The 21,377-nt window shown below is 41.8% G+C and overlaps 1 protein-coding gene across 1 annotated transcript in view; it reads left to right on the top strand.

Moving 5' to 3' along the window:
* The first annotated feature begins 8,139 nt into the window (after positions 1-8,139).
* ASPN (asporin) overlaps positions 8,140-21,377 on the top strand; it is a 75,346-nt gene continuing 62,108 nt past the window's right edge. Inside the window, exon 1 of the mRNA XM_030207122.1 lies at positions 8,140-8,274. The gene's annotated coding sequence lies outside the window, so the exon portion shown is untranslated. The remainder of the gene's footprint in view (positions 8,275-21,377) is intronic.

Below are 21,377 nucleotides of genomic sequence, written 5' to 3'. Positions count from 1 at the left end.
TTTGACATGGTCAATCATGACATTTTACTAAATCTCCTTGATTTCTATGGGATTGGCAGAAATATACTCAGATGGATTAAAGGTTTCTTATCCTCTAGATCATACCAAGTATCGAATTCAAACATATCATCTTCCTGGAAAGCAGTTTACGGAGTCCCTCAGGGTTCACCACTATCACCAACACTCTTCAACATAATGATGATTCCACTGGCCAAATCCTTATCCAATTTAGGTCTTAACCCATTTATTTATGCTGATGATGTTACAATTTATATACCTTTCAGACACAATTTGACAGAAATCACCAATACAATTAAGATCGGTTTGAACACAATGGATGCTTGGGCAAACTCATTCCAACTGAAACTAAATTCTGAAAAGACTCATTGTCTTATCCTTTCATCTCAACACAATAAGTATAAATCGTCAACCTTAAACATCCCAAACCACTCTGTCCCAATCTCAGATAGCCTAAAACTGCTTTGCATCATAATTGACCGCAATCTGACACTTGAAAGTCAAGTAAATTCCACTACAAAGAAAATGTTCCACTCAATGTGGAAACTTAAACGTATAAAACATTTCTTCCCAAAAGACTTATTTCGCAACCTAAATTTCGCAACCTAATACAATCAATGGTACTAAGCCATTTAGATTACTGCAATGGAATCGATGCAGGTTGTAAAAAACAACTAACAAAGAAACTTCAGACCGCACAGAATACAGCAGCCAGACTGATATTCAGAAAACCAAAATTTGAAAGTGCCAAACCCCTTCAAGAAAAACTGCATTGGCTTCCCACCAAGGAACGTATTACCTTCAAGGTTTGCACTCTTGTGCACAGGATTATTTATAGTGAAGTTCCTGGATACATGTTGGACCTCATAAAACTGGTATAACAGAGAGAGGGAGCAAAGCACAAAAAAGCCAAGAAACAAAACAAAAAGCACTAAGGGCCTCCAAAAAAAAGGGGAATAAAGTCTTTAATTTCACTTCTGTTTTACTAGTATTAAGTGTATTAGTGTTCTAGGACGCTGTGTAATATTTGAAGTGCTACCTCTTCTTAAGTAGGGTTTATGTTATTTGAATCAGAACTACAAGTTATTTTTGTGGACCATCAGAAGGTGGGCAGCTTGGAATAATACTTTCCTGTACAAATACCAAAAATCCTCATTGGTCCCTTTTTTTAATCTATAAAATTCTATAATCGTGCAAAACTGTGTTATCACTCTTCAAAATGTAGATCAATTTTCGAATCCAATTTTCATCTACAAACAGTTCTTTTCCATTTATTGAGAGAACTTTGTTGACTGAATGATTAAATTATCACTCTATATATAAACTGTACCAGACCACATTAAATAGTGGCATGAGATTCAGAATTTTTATTGTTTTGTATGGTTACTTTCATGGAAAAAATGTGCTAGTTCTGATCTGCACCTGTTGCTGGGGGGAGGGGGTGGAGATAGCGTTTTTGTGACTGCAGAGCATATTTACATAAAATTCATAAGAATTGCCATACTGTATCGGATGAAAGGTACCTGTGGGCCATGTATACATATGTGAGCATCGTCCGTCAGGTGTGTCACAATTGAAAAAAGGTTAAGAACCACTGCTCTACGGTTATGAAGTGCAAGTTTTTCCTTAATGGAAGCCAGTCTCAAGAAAGCCCTGCAATTGTTTCTCAGACGTACTTTCAGATATGCCCACAAAGAAGAGATTATTGCAGTGTGACTTGTTTTCCTGCTCATCCAGCTTATCCTCAAAAAATGCCGGCCATCCTGAACCCGGCGAAATCCAAGGCATTTGGTTGTGGGAGGAGCCAGCATTTGTAGTGCACTGGTCCCCCTGACATGCCAGGACACCAACTGGGCACCCTAGGGGTCAGTGCAGTGGACTTCAGAAAAAGCTCCCACATGCATAGTTCCCTTACTTTGGGTGCTGAGCCCCCCAACCCCCCCCCCAAAACCCACAAATGTACAACACTACCGTAGCTCTTCGGGTGAAGGGGGCAACTACATGTGGGTACAGTGGGTTTTGGAGGGCTCCCATTTACCAGCACAAGTGTTACAGGTGGGGGTGGGTGGGCCTGGGTCCGCCTGTCTTAAGTGCACTGCGGTACCCACTAAAAGTGCTCCAGGGACCTGCATACACGCAGGCCTCTAGGACTTGTTGCTGCTGTATAACCTTGGCACACCAGTTGACACCTGAAGACTAATCTCTTTGAAAAAATCCTTTATTTGAATAAGCACGTTTACTCACAGTTAACTGCAGATCAGAGGTTGTGCCCCACTGGCAAGGAGTCTCCCTGGTACTGAGATTAGCAGTAGGTCACAGCTGGCAGAATGGTGTACAATGCCCTCTTTCAGCAACACTCAAGGTAATAACTAAGTTCTCTAATGTGGGTAACACATGAAAGGGATCTAAAACTGGCTTACAAAAATGGCCACTACCTCATGGACTACCGGAAACAAAACTGGATACACTCTGACCCAGTTAGCAGGGGGAAAAGCACCATGGGAGTAGAGCCCACTACCTTACACCCACCACAATGCATTGCTGATGTGACTCTGCAGTGCACCTAACAGAAAATCACCCGAGAGCCACATCACAACCAGGGAAAGGCTGTCAGAGGATAGAACACATTCTGCTATCATGGAGGTGGGTACGGCATTTGAGGCTGGCATAGAGGCTGGCAAAATATGTTTATAATTGTGTTTTTTAGTGTGGGAGGGGGTTGGTGACCACTAGGGGAGTACGGGGATGTCATCCCCGATTCCTTCCAGTAGTCATCTGGTCAGTTGGGGCACCTTCTTGAGGCTTGGTCGTGAAAATAAAAGGACCAAGTAAACCCGGCGAAATACTGCTTAACGCCGCTTTTTTTCTATTATCCACGAAAGCCGGCCATCTGGTACCTATGCCCATGCCCGCCCATGTCCCGCCTTTGCTACGCTGCCGACAGGCCCCCTTGAACTTTCGCCAGCGAGGCGACGGGAAAGTGGTGATGCTGTCAAAAAAGCTGCTTTCGATTATACCGATTTGGCCGTTTTTGAGAGATTGCCGGCCATCTCCCGATTTATGTCGGAAGATGGCCGGCGATCACTTTCAAAAATAAGCCTGATAGTAAACGACTGCAGATAAAGACCTGAACGGACCATCCAGCCTACCCAACAGTCACGCTCGTTATCAATTCATGATTAAATCAACAATGCATGTGATATCATATACTCGATCATGGTCTTTCTTTGGTGTTTCTGGAACATAGACTGTAGAAGTCTACCCAGCTCTGTCCTTATGTTCCAACTACTGGAGTTACCATCAAAGCCCAATCCAGCCTATCCGAATAAGTCTTGTCATTTGCAGGACCAAGACCGTAAAAGTCTGTCCAGCACTGTTCTCGGTTCCAGCTCCTGAAGTTGCCATTGAAGCCTTTTCCAACCCATTCTAAACTGGATTGCCATATACAGAAACCAGACCTACAAAGCCTGCCCGGCACAGGCCTTCACAGTCAGAGTCGCCATCTATGCGTCACTCACACATCCACACACATGCAGCCATTTAAGGGTTTTATATACTACCCATTTTCTAAATTGAGATCCCCTGTGTTCATCCCATACTACCACTTCCCTCTGGAAGACATTCCAGACATCAACCACCCTCTTTGTGAAAAAGAATTTCCCAACATTACTCCTAAGTTTACCACCTCACAACTGTGGCTCATGTCCTCTAGTTTTACCGTTTCCCCTTTGTTTCTATTATAATACCTTTCAAGTATTTAAACATCTGTATCATATCTCCCCAGTGACTTCTTTCCTTTAGGCTATATATAGTCAGGTCTTCCAGTCTCTTCTCATACATCTTATGGTGCAAGCCCCATATCATTTTTGTCACCTTGCTCTGTGCCGCTTCTAGCTTTTTCACATCTTTAGCAAAATACAGACGCCAAAACTGAACACAATACTCCAGGTGGGGGCCTCACCAGTGACTTGTATAGGAGCATCAACACCTCCTTTCTTTTACTGGTTATGCCTCTCTCGATGCAGTCTAGCATCCTTCTGGCTGCAGCAACTGCCTTGTCACACTGTTTGTTGCTTTAAGATCCTCAGACACCATCGGATCCCTCTCTCTATGCAAATCAGCCTTTCACCTCCTAGGAAATATGGCTTCCTTGGATTTCTACTCCCCAAATACATCACTTTGCACTTCTTTGCATTAAATTTTCATCGTCAAACATTAGACCATTCTTCTAACTTTTGCAGATCCCTTTATATATTTCCCACTCCCTCTGGGGTGTCCACTCTATAACAAATCTTGGTGTCATCTGCAAAAAGGCAAACCATACCTTTTAACCCTTCGGCAATGTCACTCACAAATATATTGAACAGAATTGGCCCCAGCACCGATCCTCGAGGCACTCTGCTACTCACCTTTCCTTCCTCCGAGTGAATTCCATTGACCAATACCCTCTGCTGTCTGTCAACTAGTTTCTAATTTAGTCCACTCCTTGGGTCCTAACTTCAGCCTGTCAAGTTTATTTAAGAGCCTCCTATGAGGAACCGTGTCAAAGGCTTTGCTGAAATCCAAGTAGATTACATCTAGTGCACATCCTCATTCCAATTCTCTGGTCGCCCAAAGAATTCAATCAAATTTGTTTAGCATGATTTTCCTTTGGTAAAAACCATGTTGCCTCGGATCTTGTAACTCATTGGATTCCAGGAAATTCACTATCCTTTCCTTCAGCAACGCTTCCATTATTTCTCCAATAACTGAAGGGAGGCTTACCAGCCAGTAGTTTCCCACTTCTCTGTCACCACTTTTGTGAAGAGGGATCACATCCAGTCTATTCCAATCCTGCAGAACCTCTCCCTTCTCCAAGGATTTATTTAAAACAAATCATTAAGATGATCCACCAGAACCTCTCTAAGCTCCCTCAATATGCTGGAATGGATCCCATCCAGCCCCATGGCTTTGTCTACCTTCAGTTTTTCAAGTTGTTCATAAACAAATTCTTCTGTGAATGGTGCGATATCTTCTCCATTCTCATATGTACCTTTACCAGCTGATTGCATTCTTTCTTCAGTACTTTCTTCTACGAACACAGAACAGACACATTTGTTTAGCATGTTTGCTTTTTCCTCATTGCTCTCCACACAGTCATCCATAGCATCTTTCAGTCCAAATTACATTTATGGCCTTCCTCCTTTCACTAATATGCCTGAAAAAATTCTTTGTCTCTCTTGCTTACATTTCTAGCCATTTGTTCTTCTGCCTCTGCTTTCGCCAGAAGTATCTCCCTCTAGGCTTCTTTCAGTTTCATCTGGTATTCTTTTCTGTGTTCCTCTTCTTGAGGTTTCCTGTATTTCATGAATGACAACTCTTTAGCCTTGATTTTCTCAGCCACTTTTTTGGATAACCACATCGGTTTCCTTTTTTTCTTGCTTTTATTTACTCTCCTTACTTAAAGGTCATTAGCCATTTTAATAGCTCCTTTCAGCCTGAATCACTGTCTTTCCACTTCTTGTACGTCTTCCCATCCCATCAGCTGTTTCTTCAGGCACTTTTACTAAAGTCAGCATGTCTGAAATCTAGGGCTTTGAGTTTTGAGTGGCTGCCCTCTGCTGTAGCTGTTATATCAAACCTTAGCTGTTATAATCAAACCAAACAATTAGACACATTTTCCCCATTTGTGAGCACCAGATCCATCATCGCTCCTTCCCTTGTGGGTTCCGTCACCATATATCTGAGCAGAGCACTTTGAAAGGCATCCACGATCTCCCTACTTCTCTCCGAGTCTGCAGATGGAACTTTCCAGTCTACATTCGGCAGGTTAAAATCTCCCAGTAACTGAACTTTCCCTTTCTTTCTCAACTTTTGCACATCTGCAACCAGATCTTTATCAAGCCGCTCCGATTGTGTCGGAGATCTGTAGACATGTGGATAGAGATTCAGTCTTCTTTTTTCAAGGCAATCCATATCGCTTCTTCTTTTCCCCAGGCCCCCTGCATTTCAGGCACTTTAATATGCTGGTTATGCTTGTTGTGCTATGCTTTTCCCTTTCCTTATACATCTGTTAAATTGTATCAATAGGTTAATTCACACAGGATTAATGTTTGCTTTGTTATCAAGTATACAGCGCTGCGTACGTCTAGTAGCACTATAGAAATTATAAGTAGTAGTAGTAGTAAAAGCAGCTGCAACAGCCAGGGGCTCTCAACCAAGAAAGTTTTGTTGCTCTAGTAGTTGCCACTTAATAAGTAATCTACGGTACCTACATGCAAGAGTTAAACTGACCATGCCTGATCCATACCAGTATGCTCAGTAATATGTATGCAAATCGAAAAGTATATACAATAGAAACAGAGTTAAATAGGTGCACTTTAAAATTTTAATTCCAACACACTGCACTGTCAAAATTTAACAGCAAGGCCTCATGCATTAAACTTTTCCTCCCATCCTTGTGCTTATGGGCAGAAACTCTTGATGAATCAGGCCCTCAGTCATCCACTGTTTAGTTTCAACATGTTGAAAACTGCTATTAAACATTAAAGGCAAAGCCTACAACAAACAGACATTTTAGGGGTTAGACTTTTTGAGCAAGCTTCAGACAATAAATGCAACTTCCCAAGTAAAAGAATGCAGAGCAGGTTTTTGGTTTATAAAATATAAATAGTCTATATGTACTAGAGTTTTCCCCATTTTGTGCACATAGGGAAACATGCTTAATACATCTGGTACAATGTACTTTAAAAGACTTCAGCTACAATATATAAATGCTTGTTATAAATAATATGGAGCTTTATTGTCCAACAGGTTAACAATTTGTTCAATAGCAATTTTCTTATAAAGTGGTAGAAACATTGATAGCACTACTAGTATAAGTATGAGGTTATTAACTTTCTTATATAATTTAGACATTTAAATCCATCTTTAAAAAAAAAAATACAAAAGAACAAAATGGAGTAAAGAAATGTAAATATGTAAAACAGAAAAATCATAAAATTAACAATAAATTAAAAGTAAAATAAGCAGAATGAAACTTAACCCCACATCCCACCTTATAAATGTTATCCTTCCAATCATGTATTCTGATTTTAAATAGGCAATAAAATAATTTAAAAATAGAAAGATTAAGGGGTTCTATTTTATGTACTAAGGGGAGAATCAATCAAGCAGTGTTAACGCCTTAATTCACATTAATTGGGCCTTAACACAACTTAAAAGGCCCTAAAACTGCCTGCCCTAAAATACTGCAACACTATTGATAGTGCCATGCGTTATAGTAATGAGATGCAAAACCTCCTAGGCTGCAGGTCTCAGTCTCTCCCCCTCCCCCGATGCAAGTTCGCTCACCCCCCTAGTTCCTACCTTAGCAATGTCATTGGTGGTAGAGAGGGGGTTCCGGAGAGAAGCGTCTGGGGGACTTGAAGGTAGGGGAGGGGGGCTCTGCGAGTGTCTGGCCAGTGCAGGCAGGAACGATGCCTAATCACATTTCCCTACTCTGGGAGCTCTCCTCAAATTGGTGGTCTCACACAACTGCCGCCAGGCGTCATATTTCCTTAATTCCTGATAGGAATTATTAAGAAAGGAAAGATATAGCTGTAGTACAGAGAAGGGCATGTAAACAATGTAAAAAATATTTTTAAACCTTTATTTTTATTAAGTTTCTCGAATTTATAATAGTACATTAGCAAGTGGTCCTTCACAAAGAGAAATAATAAATACTACTAGTAGTGCTATAGAAATGGTAAGTAGTAGTAGTGTTAATAGACTGGATTAAATAGGAAATGCATTTAAGGGGTAGGAGGTGAAAGGGACTTACTATACCACCTTTCTGTGGTTCAATTAAAGTGGCTTATGTATTAGACATATGTACTTTTTCTGTTTCTAGTGGACTCACTATCTAAAACATTTATCTAAAATATTTTTTTGTACAAGGGGCAATAGAGGGTTAGGGTGATTTGCCCAGCGTCACATGGAGCGGCAGTAGGAGTCAAACCCAGTTTCCCTGGTTCTCGGGCCACTGCACCAACCATTAGGCTACTCCTCCACTCCATTTAAGTGTATTGCAAAGGTCAATTAATTTATAACACTACAACCGGAAATTCTAGCCTGTTCTATATGGTACAGATCACATCTCTATTTCTGTACCAGATTATTTTTAGTGTACTCTGCAGTACAGTTAGCCTGATGCCTAGAAACTGCACTTTAAATATCTCAGAATCTGCAACTACACAACCTGACAACTCTGTTTTGAACTTAAAGAATAAAAAACGGGTAAGTAAATATAATGCTGCCTCAGAAAACCAAAATGTCATTTCTGAAATGTATTTTCTAACTTGCAAAATACAAGCACATGGAGAAGAATAAACTTACATACTTTATGTCACTACAGCAATAAGCACTGCCTTTTAATTCTTCCTAAAAACATCTGCAGTGGGAAGCAGATGTGGAAACATATGACGACTAAACAATGCTGGTGGTAGATTGTATATTGTTTTTATATTTCATTATTAATTTCACTATTTATATATTGCCTAGACCAAAACAGTTTTTCTTTTTCAGAAACTGGTACTGTCCCTAATGGGCTCACAATCTAGTATTATATTGTACCTGGGGCAATGGAGGGCTAAGTGGCTTGCCCAGGGTCACACAGAGCTGCAGAGGGAACTGAACCTGGTTCCCCAGGATCTCAACCCACTGCCGACTGTAATGCACATATGTTTAGCTGTGGGAAAGTTTAGAACACAACTGCTCCCTTTAAAATAATGCAAGATGCTAAATATGGCACACTTTCACACTTTAGCAAGTTCTTGAAAATTAGTGTTTGGATTTTAGTAAAAATTAATAAAATACTGTGATTACAAATTTATAAAAACGTATGGAATGTTACGTGCAATGATACTGACCAAAAAACACCTACCTGACAAATTATTATACACAGTTTCAGAAACTGAACTCCTTATTATGTTAAAGTATTACCACAGTTATAAAATACTTTTATTTCTACAAATGTTGCTTCTAAACAATGTTAATTCACTTAGGGCCTCTGTGCCTAACCGTAATTGTGAATCACAGTGCGACAAATGAGAGGAAGCCCATTCAATTCCTATGGGCTTCTTCTCATTTGCTGCGCAGGAATCGCTAGTGCGGCTTTATAAAAGAAGCCCATAATACAGCACTGAGAAAGGTGTGAGATAAATCCAAAATTTTAAAAAATTTCTAATAAGAAAGCAGATCGATCTATTACTATCAATTCTTGTTAAAGTTGTCTTAATTTGAAGTTTCACATTATGATTCAACAGATGATCAGTATCTGTCTAAAAGTAAAATAATCCTCTTGGTCAAGTTGATATATAGATTCTTTTCAATCCATTTTATGCTGTATAAAAAATAACCACCAATAAACATTACTGAATGGTATTTTTTTTAAAGACTAATCATTACAAGAGAACTTTAAATCAATTTCACCATTACAAAAAGTCCTTCTATGCAAGATATGGAAGAAGTAAAAATAATCAATTATATCTGTAGCTTATATTGTTTGTTTGGCATCTGGAAGTTGCTTCTTTTGTTCCAGGAACCACATATGCAGAACAGCAGCAAATTCATGCCCGCTGCAGGCTGAATATTGACCAGAATGTTTTAATTGCTTTATATGTTTTCCTGCAACCCACTTTGGATAAATATGTTCTTAGACTACTAGGATTTTAAACTGTTTAAACAAATGAAATAATTAGGCCTCCTTACCAACTATTTAATGCCAATTAAGAATAAACTCTAATGTTCTAATTTGTGATGATAATCTTGGTATAACCCGTTCACTCACATTTGCTTTGGTTCTATTTTTGTTTACCACAATGGCTTCTATCCTTCTAAACTAATAATGTGAGTTCCAGTGAGGAAAACTCCCTCCATTTCCCTGCAATGTTCAAAGACAGCCTGGCAGGATAAAGTAAATTGAACAGCCAGTTCTTATCATTAAGTGCCCTCTTCACTCTAGCATATGCTGCCCTTTTCCTTTGAGTCTCAAAATTGCATCAGGGAAAATGGCCACTCACTGTCCTCATTCCCAGGGCCTTCACCTTTTTCAAAATCCACTGCTTAGTTTGAAAACTGGTGAACTTTCACCAGGAAAGGTCTTGGGTTTTTCTGTCCCTCTAAATTTTCTGGGGACCCAGAGCCCCTTGTCAGTCTCTATTTTAGATTCCTCCTTCCCTGGTTGCAAACGTTTAGGAAGCTCAGCACACTGCTCCCCTCCATCTTCTCTTGCACTCCTGCAAAACAGATATTGGAGTATCTAGATCTGTCTTCTACGTTCCACTTCATCAAGCCCCACCCCCCCCCAAAAAAAGAAAACCTCCATCACCTGATGGAGCTTATTAAAGAAACACAATAAGAGCACTCATTCCCGGTACTCAAACTCCGTATTGGACCTGCTTACCAATGCTGTGTCCTCAGCCTCTTCTGAGTGCTTCCCTCCACACGCTTTCTCTGCTTGGGCTTGGCTGCCTCATGGTAGAGGTCTGTAATCTGCTACTTATTACTACATCTCATCCATTGCATTATCATCCTCAGGTTCTGTGTCAGATCTTGCAACTTTTATTTTATTTGTTACATTTGTATCCCACATTTGCCACCTATTTGTAGGCTCAATGTGGCTTACATAGTACTGGAGAGGCATTCGCAGACTCCGGTGTGAACAAATACAATGTGATGCTGTGGTAGGATGAAGTTCATGTGGCACAACCACATTAGGACATCATATAACGGAAGAGTTGTGTTATGTCCATTACGTACTTTAGTTTTGTTGTGTTGCCGAGATCAGGCATTTATGTTGGATCGGTAGGGTATGTCTTTTTAAACAGGTTAGTTTTTAGTGATTTCCAGAAGTTTAGGTGATCGTATGTAGTTTTCAAGGCTTTTGGTAATGCATTCCACAGTTGTGTGCTTATGTAGGAAAAACTGGATGCGTAGGTTGATTTGTATTTGAGTCCTTTGCAACTTGGGTAGTGCAGATTTAGGTACGTTCGTGTTGATTCAGATGTGTTTCGGATGTTTAGGGAAGCAGAATGACTTTTTCATCAGGGAAAGACTAGAGAAAAATCTGGCGAGCTAACGTAGCTCTAGCAAGGAACATCTATCACCATTAGCACTCACTTGTGCTCCCTTTATTTTTTTTTCATAGGAAGACTGAGCAGTTATGCTCTGGTCTCCTAATGTCAAATGACCTGGTGGGGTCTAGAGTTTTCTGTCAGGATGTGTGTACTGCAGAGGCTGTTGCTGAGGGTTTGTGGAGAAAAAGGCACGGTGCTCCAGTACAGAGCATTTTTAAAACAGCCTTCTCTTTTGAAATAAATATGGTACTAGTTCAAGTGAAATTAGCAGCTTTTCATTTGGACTAGGTTATCAGCATAGAATTTAGCCTCGTTAAATGAACATCTGTTCACGTTCCTGGATCATATAATCTAGAAGGTTAATTATCCTGTCAGCTAAGGTGTGCAGAGCTATAAGATATGCCCAGGGAGAGGGGATTTGATAAATATTTTATTTTTTGTTATTTTTCTTACATTTGTACCCCGCGCTTTCCCACTCATGGCAGGCTCAGTGTGGCTTACATATTGTATACAGGTACTTATTTGTACCTGGGGCAATGGAGGGTTAAGTGACTTGCTCAGAGTCACAAGGAGCTGCCTGTGCCTGAAGTGGGAATTGAACTCAGTTCTTCATTTCCCCAGGACCAAAGTCCACCACCCTAACCACTAGGCCACTCTTCCACTATGCTGCGCGAGAGAGAGACAGGGGGCAAGCTGCGTGTGGATGAGAGGAAGAGACAGGTGGCAAACTGTGTGTGGATGAGAGGAAGAGAAGGGGGCAAGCTGCGTGTGAAAGAGAGGGAGAGAAGGGGGCAAGCTGCGTGTGAAAGAGGGAGAGAGAAGGGGCAAGCTGCGTGTGGACGAGAGGAAGAGACAGGGGGCAAGCTGGGTGTGGACGAGAGGGAGAGAAGGGGGCAAGCTGCGTGTGGACGAGAGGGAGAGAAAGGGGCAAGCTGCATGTGGACGAGAGGGAGAGAAGGGGGCAAGCTGCGTGTGGACGAGAGGGAGAGAAGGGGGCAAGCTGCGTGTGGACGAGAGGGAGAGAAGGGGGCAAGCTGCGTGTGGACGAGAGGGAGAGAAGGGGGCAAGCTGTGTGTGGAAGAGAAGGGGAGAAGGGGATGAGCTGCGTGTGGATGAAAGGGAAAGAAGAGGACAAGCTGCACTTGGATGAGAGGGAAAAAAGGGGGAGAACTTGAACGTGGATGAGAGGGAAATAAGGGGGACATATCTACGGGTATTCTTTTTTTTTTTTTTTTTTTTGAGAGAGAGAGAGAGAGAGATCCCGTTGTTAAATATTTACCAGCACACCACTGCATGACAGCCTTCCTGCTGTTTGGCATCTGGTGATCTATAGGGAAATACAAGAGCCTCTCGGGACTGGCAGCTCCCCTTACCCCACAGAGTTCCCAGTTAGTGCAGAGAAGCATCTGATAGTCTGTGGACCTGCACATTGCTCTAGAGAAGGAAACCAGAGGAGTTATGGGGCTTGGCAAGAGCAGCTTTTCCCCACATCGAAGACACCATCTGGCTCTTCACAGCTGATGAATTTGAGATAGGAGCAATCCTTCAAAATAGTGCAATTGCCTGTGTCTAGTGGGCAAGTCATGTGGATGGAGGGATGAAGGCCAATTTTCAGTCATGATTAACAACAAAGTTCAGTCCTCCAGGGATACTGGCAGGAAGATGAAACCCTACGGTTGTGGGGTGAGTAATCTTGGTGCTTCTGGTTCCTCTAATGTAACTCAAAGAAATATCAAAAACTCTTCAATATAGTACTTAATGTATAAGAAACCCTCAGGAGTATGACCAATACTGAGAGGAAAAAGCCTCAGATTCCCTACCTCCACTCTTTAAAATGCTTTAGAACGGTGGTAGGTGTTATTGGGATAAGTTAATATCATAGGCATAGAAAACATCCACCGAATCACAAGATCGTTAAAACTCCCTCAAACATTCATCCATCTGGTAACACATAAATAATGACTCTATATTTGATCAGTGCTGTTTCATATAAAACTTAATACATTGACTGTGACCAAAGTTTCGCCATTCGGGTGCAACACATTGAGGCTCATTTTCAAAGCACTTAGCCTCCCAAAGTTCCATAGAAACCTATGGAACTTAGCCTCCCAAAGTGCTTTGAAAATATGCCTCATAGTATCTAAAAACAAAACAAAAACAATGTCATAAACTATTCTCTTCTTCAATGAAAGTGAACGTGACCAACATAAATGTGACAAAAACGCCAATTGGATCAATCTAAAAATCTTCATTGTTATTTAAAATTCAGTACTTGCCAGTTTCATATCACCATATGAATTCTTGGCATCACCGGGTTCTATTAAACATGGCCGCAGAGTCTCTTCCTTTTTTTTTTTTAATCTATCCACAGTTCACTTCCTGTTCTTCAAACTAAACTTTGTCACAACCAAAAGCCACCTATAAAAAAAAACTCTTCCATTCTATTTTAGCATTCAAACCACATAGAGGTCTTCTCTTTGTAATTGATAAATTCAATATTGCTCTCTCTGTAACAAAAGCTTTGAACGATTCATTATGTTCTCTCCAACGTGTTCTGAATGTTGTTTCTCCAAACAATGCATCACCATAGGTACTTCTCTCCCTCTTTTCAAACTTCTGTGTTCTGTCAACCGAACCTTCAATGATTGTGTTTTGTTTGCCCAACATACACCTTTGGACACGGGCAGAAAATTGGGAATATTACATAATCTGAATTGCAGGTTGTGTTGTATTTCAACCAGAACCTTTTTTTTATCACTGGGTCTATGAACCACATATGGATTTCCAACATATTCTCACAAGCTTTGCAGTTTCCACAGTTTATATGTTGTCCTTCTGTCATGATCAGACTCTTTAGTCGATCTTTCAATATCTGTTTGTATGAGAAGTATTTCTTTCTTAATGTAAACCGATCTGCTTTGCAATAGCAATAAGAAACGGTATATAAAATGAATAAATGATAAATGATGATGATGATATGATGGGCTCAATAATTCCTTAAGATTGGAATTCCAACTAAAGGCAATTCTTGGTACTATTAAATGCTGGTTCATTAATCATAATATGCCAATGTTTCCTTAAAATGTTCAAAACCCTTTCTATCCCGGGTGAGCATTTTAAACACAATTAACTGTCCTCATTATTTCAAAATCTGCACCCTGGTCCATAAAATTATCTACGGCAAAGCCCCAGGATACATGACAGACGTCATAGACCTACCAACAAGAAACACAATTAAATCAACATGAACATACCTAACTCTCCACTACCCAAGCTGCAAAGGACTCAAATATAAATCAACTTATGCATCCAGCTTCTCTTACATAAGCACACAACTGAGGAACGCACTACTAAAAGCCGTGAAAATAACGTACGACCACATAAATTACAGGAAATTACTAAAAACCAAACTGTTCAAAAAGTCATACCCTATCGACCCAACCTAAGTGCCTAAACCCTGCAACACAACAAAACCAAAGCTTGTAAAAGACACTGCATAACTCTTTCTCTCTACGATTCCCCAATGTGTCTAAAACACATGAACCTTATACGACCATAACATCTCTTTGTATTTGTTTTCTCTACCGGAAATGGCGAACGCCTTACGGTACTATGTAAGCCACATTGAGCCTGCAAATAGGTGGGAAAATGTGGGATACAAATGTAACAAATAAATAAACAAATTCTGGCTGACTTCTCAAATAATAAATCCCTATTTGAATATTTAGCTCTTCTGTAAGCATATCGAACAATCTTCAAAGGGTACCCCCTTTGATGTAGACATGTCTGTAACTCCATAGCTTGACTTTTAAAATCCTGCACATTAGTGCTGATCTTCTGAAACATCAAAAATTGTGTAAAAGGAAGACTATGTTTTAAAGCAGGCAAATGGTGGATTTGAAAAATGTAAGAAAGTGTTTCAATTCATTTCCTTCCTGAGACTTTTTCCTCCCAGTACTGATCATACTTCTGAGGGTTTGCTAAATATTAAGTACTTGGAGTTGATATATATATCAAAGAATGTTTGATATTTGTATTAGAATAATCTCTTTGATCTTCTAACAGAATTAGTTCCTCTAATGTAACTCTGGCAATTTGAGGAAAGTGAGCCCCTGGGTCATAGCAAGATTGGGTCCAAATGTGCGGTGCAGTGACGACTGCTGACAAAGACGCTTGAAAAAAAGTTCAAGACACTTTAGTGGGCGCTACAGCGAACCCCAGCGAGGAGTGGCAAGGGCCAAGCCCAGCAGCAAACAAATGAGATCTGGAAAAGACCAAAGATCTAGGCAGGCTGAAGTGCTGGGGCAGGGCAGGCACAGACTGGGAGAAATGCTGGTGTAGGGCAAAGCAAGAATGCTGGAACAAGGCAGGGCAGGAGCAAGGCAAGGCAGGAACCTGGAAAAAGGCAACACACATTCAAGTCTGCAGGACACCAGGAAAATTGCTTAAGTACTGGTTGAGTGCAGTGTTGCCAGATTGAAAAAATTTTCCCTGCCCAAAACCAGCCCCAAACCCGCACAAATTCAAACCCCGCCTCCAACGTCATCAACCCCGCCTCTGTCGTCTCAGACATCATTAACCCCGCCTCCGCGGGGCTTCTATTGGACCAAGTTGGACCAATAGAAGCCCCTGGGAAAAGTGCCCAAACCCACACGGCGGCCGCGAAAAAGCCGCCCAACTTCCCACAGCCCGCAGCCGTCAAAAATTCCCCACAACCGGTCGCGGAAAGCCGCCCAATTGAGCAGGAAAACCTCCCATCTGGCAACACTGGTTGAGTGTAGGTTACTTCCTTAAGTACCTAGGCAGGATGTGATGTCATCAGTCAGCGCCATCTTGCAGGGCTATAAAAAAGGAAGTGCAGAGTTCCAGGAGTAGAACAGATCCTTCAGGCATGGAAGACTGCTGGAGACCGTGGAAGACTACTGAAATACGTGAGGGGCATGACAGTAACTGTGCTTGTGGTACAGGAAACCTTATCTCAGCCTGTGAAGACCTTTGAAAAGAAATCAGCTGTGGTGATACTTGACTCATTATAGGGTGCTCTTTCTAAATGACAAGTTTCCTTGGCTTCAAAAATTGGTAATGTCTTGGGGGCTCTGGTAGGTCTTCAGGAACAACATGCTAAAAACAGCAATCTTAAGCTAACTTAGAGGCTAAGATGGTTTGTTTGGAAGTACAATCTTCTAATATAAAGATACTAGTAATGAAGGTCCATTTCTGGCAGCAATGAAACGGGCACTAGCAAAGTCCTCCGATGCCCGGCAGAGGCCCCGCCCATCCCGCGGATGTGCACGTCGGCCCCCCCTCCAAAATCAGCAACCCCCCTCTACTACCCTCCCCTTCTCTTACCGGGGTCCCAGCCGCAGCGGCAGAACTGAAGGGCAAGGTAGTTCGGAGATTCTACTGCCTTCCGTTGTGTTTGCTATGTGCTCTGTGCCCTGACTGTCTGGTCCTGCCCTCATTTCCTGTTGGGCGGGACCAGAGAGTCAGGGCACAGAGCTCATAGCGAAGACAACGGAAGGCAGCAGAATTTGCGAGCTACCTTGCCCCTCAGTTCTTGCGCCGGGACCCCGGTAAGAGGAAGGGAGGGTAGCAGATGGGGGCTAGCGATTTTGGAGGGGGGCGACCGCGTACGTAGGGGGATGGGCGGGGCCTATGTCAGGGAGGGGAGGGCCGTTGCGCGGGTGGAGGCATGGCTGAGAGACAGATGGGAGTGGTTTGTCATTTTTTGGGGGGGGGGGGTGACGTGCAGGGGCATCTCTAAGAGTAAGACGGGGGGGGTTGGATTTTGGAGGGGGGCGACGCGTAGGTAGTGTCGATGTTGCTTCGCTTACACTGTATGGGAATGATGAATGCGTTGGGGAGTGGATAGAGAGATCACAAAATGTGCTTCCTACCTTCGTGTACTTGTGTTCATTATGACCCGCCCTCGACGTCATAATGTTGTGACGTGAGGGCGGGGCACAGATAGATGGTTAGTAAAAGTGGTTACAGAGCTTCGAACTTACAAACCCTGAAGCCACAAAGTGAGCCTTAGAATGTTAAGGTTGCTTTTTATGTGCAGATGGGGCGTGGCTGAGGGCGGGTCTATGAGTGAGGGTGATAGCCTAGCCTACAGAACAGTACAGGAGTTCAGTGCTTCACTGCCAGGGAGTGAGCTTCAGAACATTTGAGGGGGGATTTTATTTATATAGATGTGAGGCAGAGTCTGTGAAGGACTTGACTCAAACTAAAAAGTTGTAAGTTTTTGAGAATTTTACTAAGATTGTATCTTCATTTCTTAAATTTTCCTATCAGATCAGGTTTATTTCTTGGGCATATTTTGAAGATATAAGGAGAATCTAAAAGAACCACCAGAAGCCATACTCCCTATAACATGGTCCTCTTATTGCCCATGAAGGGGAACGAGGAAACAATTCTGAAGTCTCGGAGGTATCATCTGCTAGCTTAGATCTGCTCTGTTGGAGGACTTCCTATCTAAAGTTAAAGAAAGGGATACTGTTTTAGTGACTTATCTTCTTGAACCAGATCAGGTCTGGGCATTAAAGTTTGTTTCATTTTTTAATGTTTCATGTGGTGGCTTTTTAAAGGATCAGTAATATATTTGTTTTTCCTGACCAGAAGGAAGTCTTTTCTTGATTGTAGGCAAAGAGTTATTTCTTTGGAGGCAACCTTTGCTTTGCAATTTATTTGTCTGTGTGTGGTAGGGCTTCAAGGCACAAAATATATTTTCTATGATCTTAATCAACTAAACAATTTCTTAGAAAACAAACGTGAATTTATGTTGCCTATGAGTCACTTTAATCTGGTATGTTGGAAATGTATTCTCTGAATATGTGAAAACTCCAGTACCCTGTCTCTTTTTTTTTTAGGATGATTTATTATTTAACTAGTAAAGAAGGCCCGTATCTGACACAAATTAAACGGGCGCTAGCAAGGTTTTCCTGGGAGTGTGTATGTGTGTGAGAGTGACTATGTGAGAGAGAGAGAGAGTGAATGTGTGAGTGTGTGTGTGTGACAGAGAGAGTGAGTGTGGGTGCGAGTGTGTTTGTGAGAGATAGAGTATGTGTCTGTGAGAATGAGAGTGTGTGCAAGTGCGGATGTGAGACAGTGAGTGTGAGAGAGAGAGAGAGAGAGAGTGTGTTTTACACAGATACAGTGTGTGTGAGAGTATGTGTGCGATACACAGACTCTCTGTGAGACCGAGAGAGTGTATGAGAGCGAGAGAGTGACGTACAGTGTTTCAAGAGCTTGCAGGCAGTACATAAGAAATTTAAATGAAGTAAATATTATGCCTGACATGCTGGCCAAATTCTGTGACTGTGCATGCTGTGATGAAGGAATTCTGCTTTACCTGGCAGAACCATCTGTGTTTAGTTTCTCTCTTCCTTTGACATAACGTGCTGTTCATGGGTCGGATGTTAGAGAGAGAGTGTGTTTGGGTGAGTGAGAAAAGCAGGATGCCTTCAGCGCAGCAGTGTTAAAGTGAAGTTTGGAGTGCCGAGAAAGGCAGGTAGAGGGTGCTGAGAGTGAGAGGACAGCGACTGAGGGAGGGGGAGGAGTAGTGAAGCATCTGTCTTTAGTTTCTCTTCTCCTTTGACATAACGTGCTGTTCATGGGTCGGATGTTAGAGAGAGAGTGTGTTTGGGTGAGTGAGAAAAGCAGGATGCCTTCAGCGCAGCAGTGTTAAAGTGAAGTTTGGAGTGCCGAGAAAGGCAGGTAGAGGGTGCTGAGAGTGAGAGGACAGCGACTGAGGGAGGGGGAGGAGTAGTGAAGCATCTGTCTTTAGTTTCTCTTCTCCTTTGACATAACGTGCTGTTCATGGGTCGGATGTTAGAGAGAGAGTGTGTTTGGGTGAGTGAGAAAAGCAGGATGCCTTCAGCGCAGCAGTGTTAAAGTGAAGTTTGGAGTGCCAAGAAAGGCAGGTAGACGGTGCTGAGAGTGAGAGGACAGCGACTGAGGGAGGGGGGAGGAGTGTCACTGCTCCGCCCCCGTCGTCATCACGTTTGACACGTGGGCGGGGCAGACACTCAAGGAGCAAAAAAGTGGTCTCTGCCACCTCACTTTTAGAACGTTGGGAAAGTGAGGCTTCATTAGAATGTTGGAGGTGCGTTGTATATAGAGAGATGATCATTATTGTATGCTCTTTTCCTTTCCTTTGGCTGTCTCCTCAAATGATAATCTTTGCTATAATATGTTGAACTTTCTTTGTAACTACCTGTTTATGCTCGCTTATATTTGATCTATATGCAAAGTATTGGCATTCTTTCACAAGAATTATTTTAGATGTAAAATGAAAAATAGATTTGGATTTAGCTCAATAGTAGTTCAAGGCAAGTTATATTCGTGTACATTAGGTATTTCCTTGCAGGGCCTAACATTTAAGCATGTATTTGGGGCAATAAGAGGATTAGTTAAATGACTTGCCCAAAGCATAAGGAGCATCAGTGGGGTTTGAACCCTGGCATCCTTGATTCTCAGCCCACTGCCCTAACCACTAGATCAATCTACCACTCTAGAAAAATGATGGAGGAAGTTGTTTTAAACAAAACTGAGCCTTTTCGTCTGTGCCTGTCTGGTTATTGCACAAGCGATAGACTGTTCTATGGGCCCTAGTGGATAGTGTCAGAATGCATGCTGATCCATTTGACACCATCCATCATTGTATGCTGCTGTTATGTTTGCAGTCTCTGGGTCTACGCAGTATAGCATTGGGCTGGTTTGCTTCATATCTAAGTGAAAGAACTGCTCTGTGACTTAGCAGGCAAGAGGCACCTCAGGATTCTTCATTATCTCTAGTTTTATTTAACCAGCACATGGCTACACTGTCATGGGAGATCAGTAAGTCTAATATAGAGTTTTATGTATATAGTTATGACATACAATTGATATCTAAGAATGGTCAAAGGAAATAGATGAGTAAGCTGAATAGATGTTATGATTTTGGGATAGCTCACTCAAAATGCCCTACTGTTGAATATAGTAGGCCTTATAATAAATACGTGGCCCCACATATTGCTAACCAGTTACTTACGCTGTATGAATCTTGTAAGCTTGGGAGTTAGCTTTGGCCTCAATTAAAATGGAGACCATAGATTATTTAAGTAGTGATAGCCTGCTTTAATCATCTTTATCAGACACAGTGGCTTAAGGCATAATTAAGTAGAACCTGTCTATAATAATGCTACTGTGATCAACTGGCTAGCTTATTTTAATTCCCTATTTAGCATTTTCCAGGCTAAAACAATAAGCCTGCAACTCAGAGGGGAAAAGATGAGATCATGTAAACCCCCCCCCCCCCCCACCACCACCTTTTACAGAGTCTTCATGACTACTGACTTAGCTAGAATTCAATATAAGGTATTCCATTTGATTTAGAGGCCCTTTTACTAAGCTACGGTAAAAGGGGCCTTGCGCTAGAGGCAGCAGCCGTTTTTGCCATGCACCACGGCCCCTTTTACCACAGTGGATAAAAAAGCCGTAAAAAAGAAATGGCCTTATGATGTTTGCACTTGCCGCGCAGCCATTTGGTGTGTGTGGGGCGGGGCACTTACCTCCACCCACTGAGGTGGCGGTAAGGGCTCCCATGCTAACCTGGCAGCACATGACGCTGCTCAATTACCTCCAGGTAACCCTCTGCGGAAATATTTTTTTAATATTTCCACTAGTGCCGGAAATGGCACTTGCTGGGGGTAGAACTACCACCGGCACCCGCGTTGGGCCAGCGGTAGCTCCTGGTTGCTGCGCAGCAACCCTTTAATAAAAGGGCTCCTCAATGTATAATCTACCGAGGCTAGCCAAAATATATGACTGAAAGACTGCCGTGATATCTCCATTTGGTGCCCTGTGGTCTTTATAAGAGAGATAGCTTGCAGCTGAGGTCAGTGTTATAGAATGTTCTCGTACAGGTCTTCTGAAAGATAAATAATCTTCATTTCTGGAAGCAACCTGAAGCCTGATATATTATCCAGGTATTTGGGAGTGGTGACCTGCAATGATGGTTAACTAATATTTTATTGTTTTTATTGAATTTTCTTGTATAGTGATTTTCTATTTGTTTTATTTTTCTTTGCTTATTGTGTATAGTTGATTGTTCTTACTAGCCATTTTGTATCCTTGTTGATGAATACAGTATATAAAATAAAATTATTAAGATGAAGCCTTGTCCTTAAACTTTTCTTTGTATAAAAAATGTTAACTTCTGTTATCTTACTGAAGCCTCCCAGTTATCTGAGTGGGCCTTTTACAAAGTACATAAGTATT

This window comes from Microcaecilia unicolor, chromosome 6, assembly GCF_901765095.1.
Source record: "Microcaecilia unicolor chromosome 6, aMicUni1.1, whole genome shotgun sequence".
In the NCBI taxonomy this organism is placed as follows: Eukaryota; Metazoa; Chordata; class Amphibia; order Gymnophiona; family Siphonopidae; genus Microcaecilia; species Microcaecilia unicolor.
The sequence above is the reverse complement of the archived record's forward strand: the minus strand, read 5'-3'. Positions and strand labels throughout refer to the sequence as shown.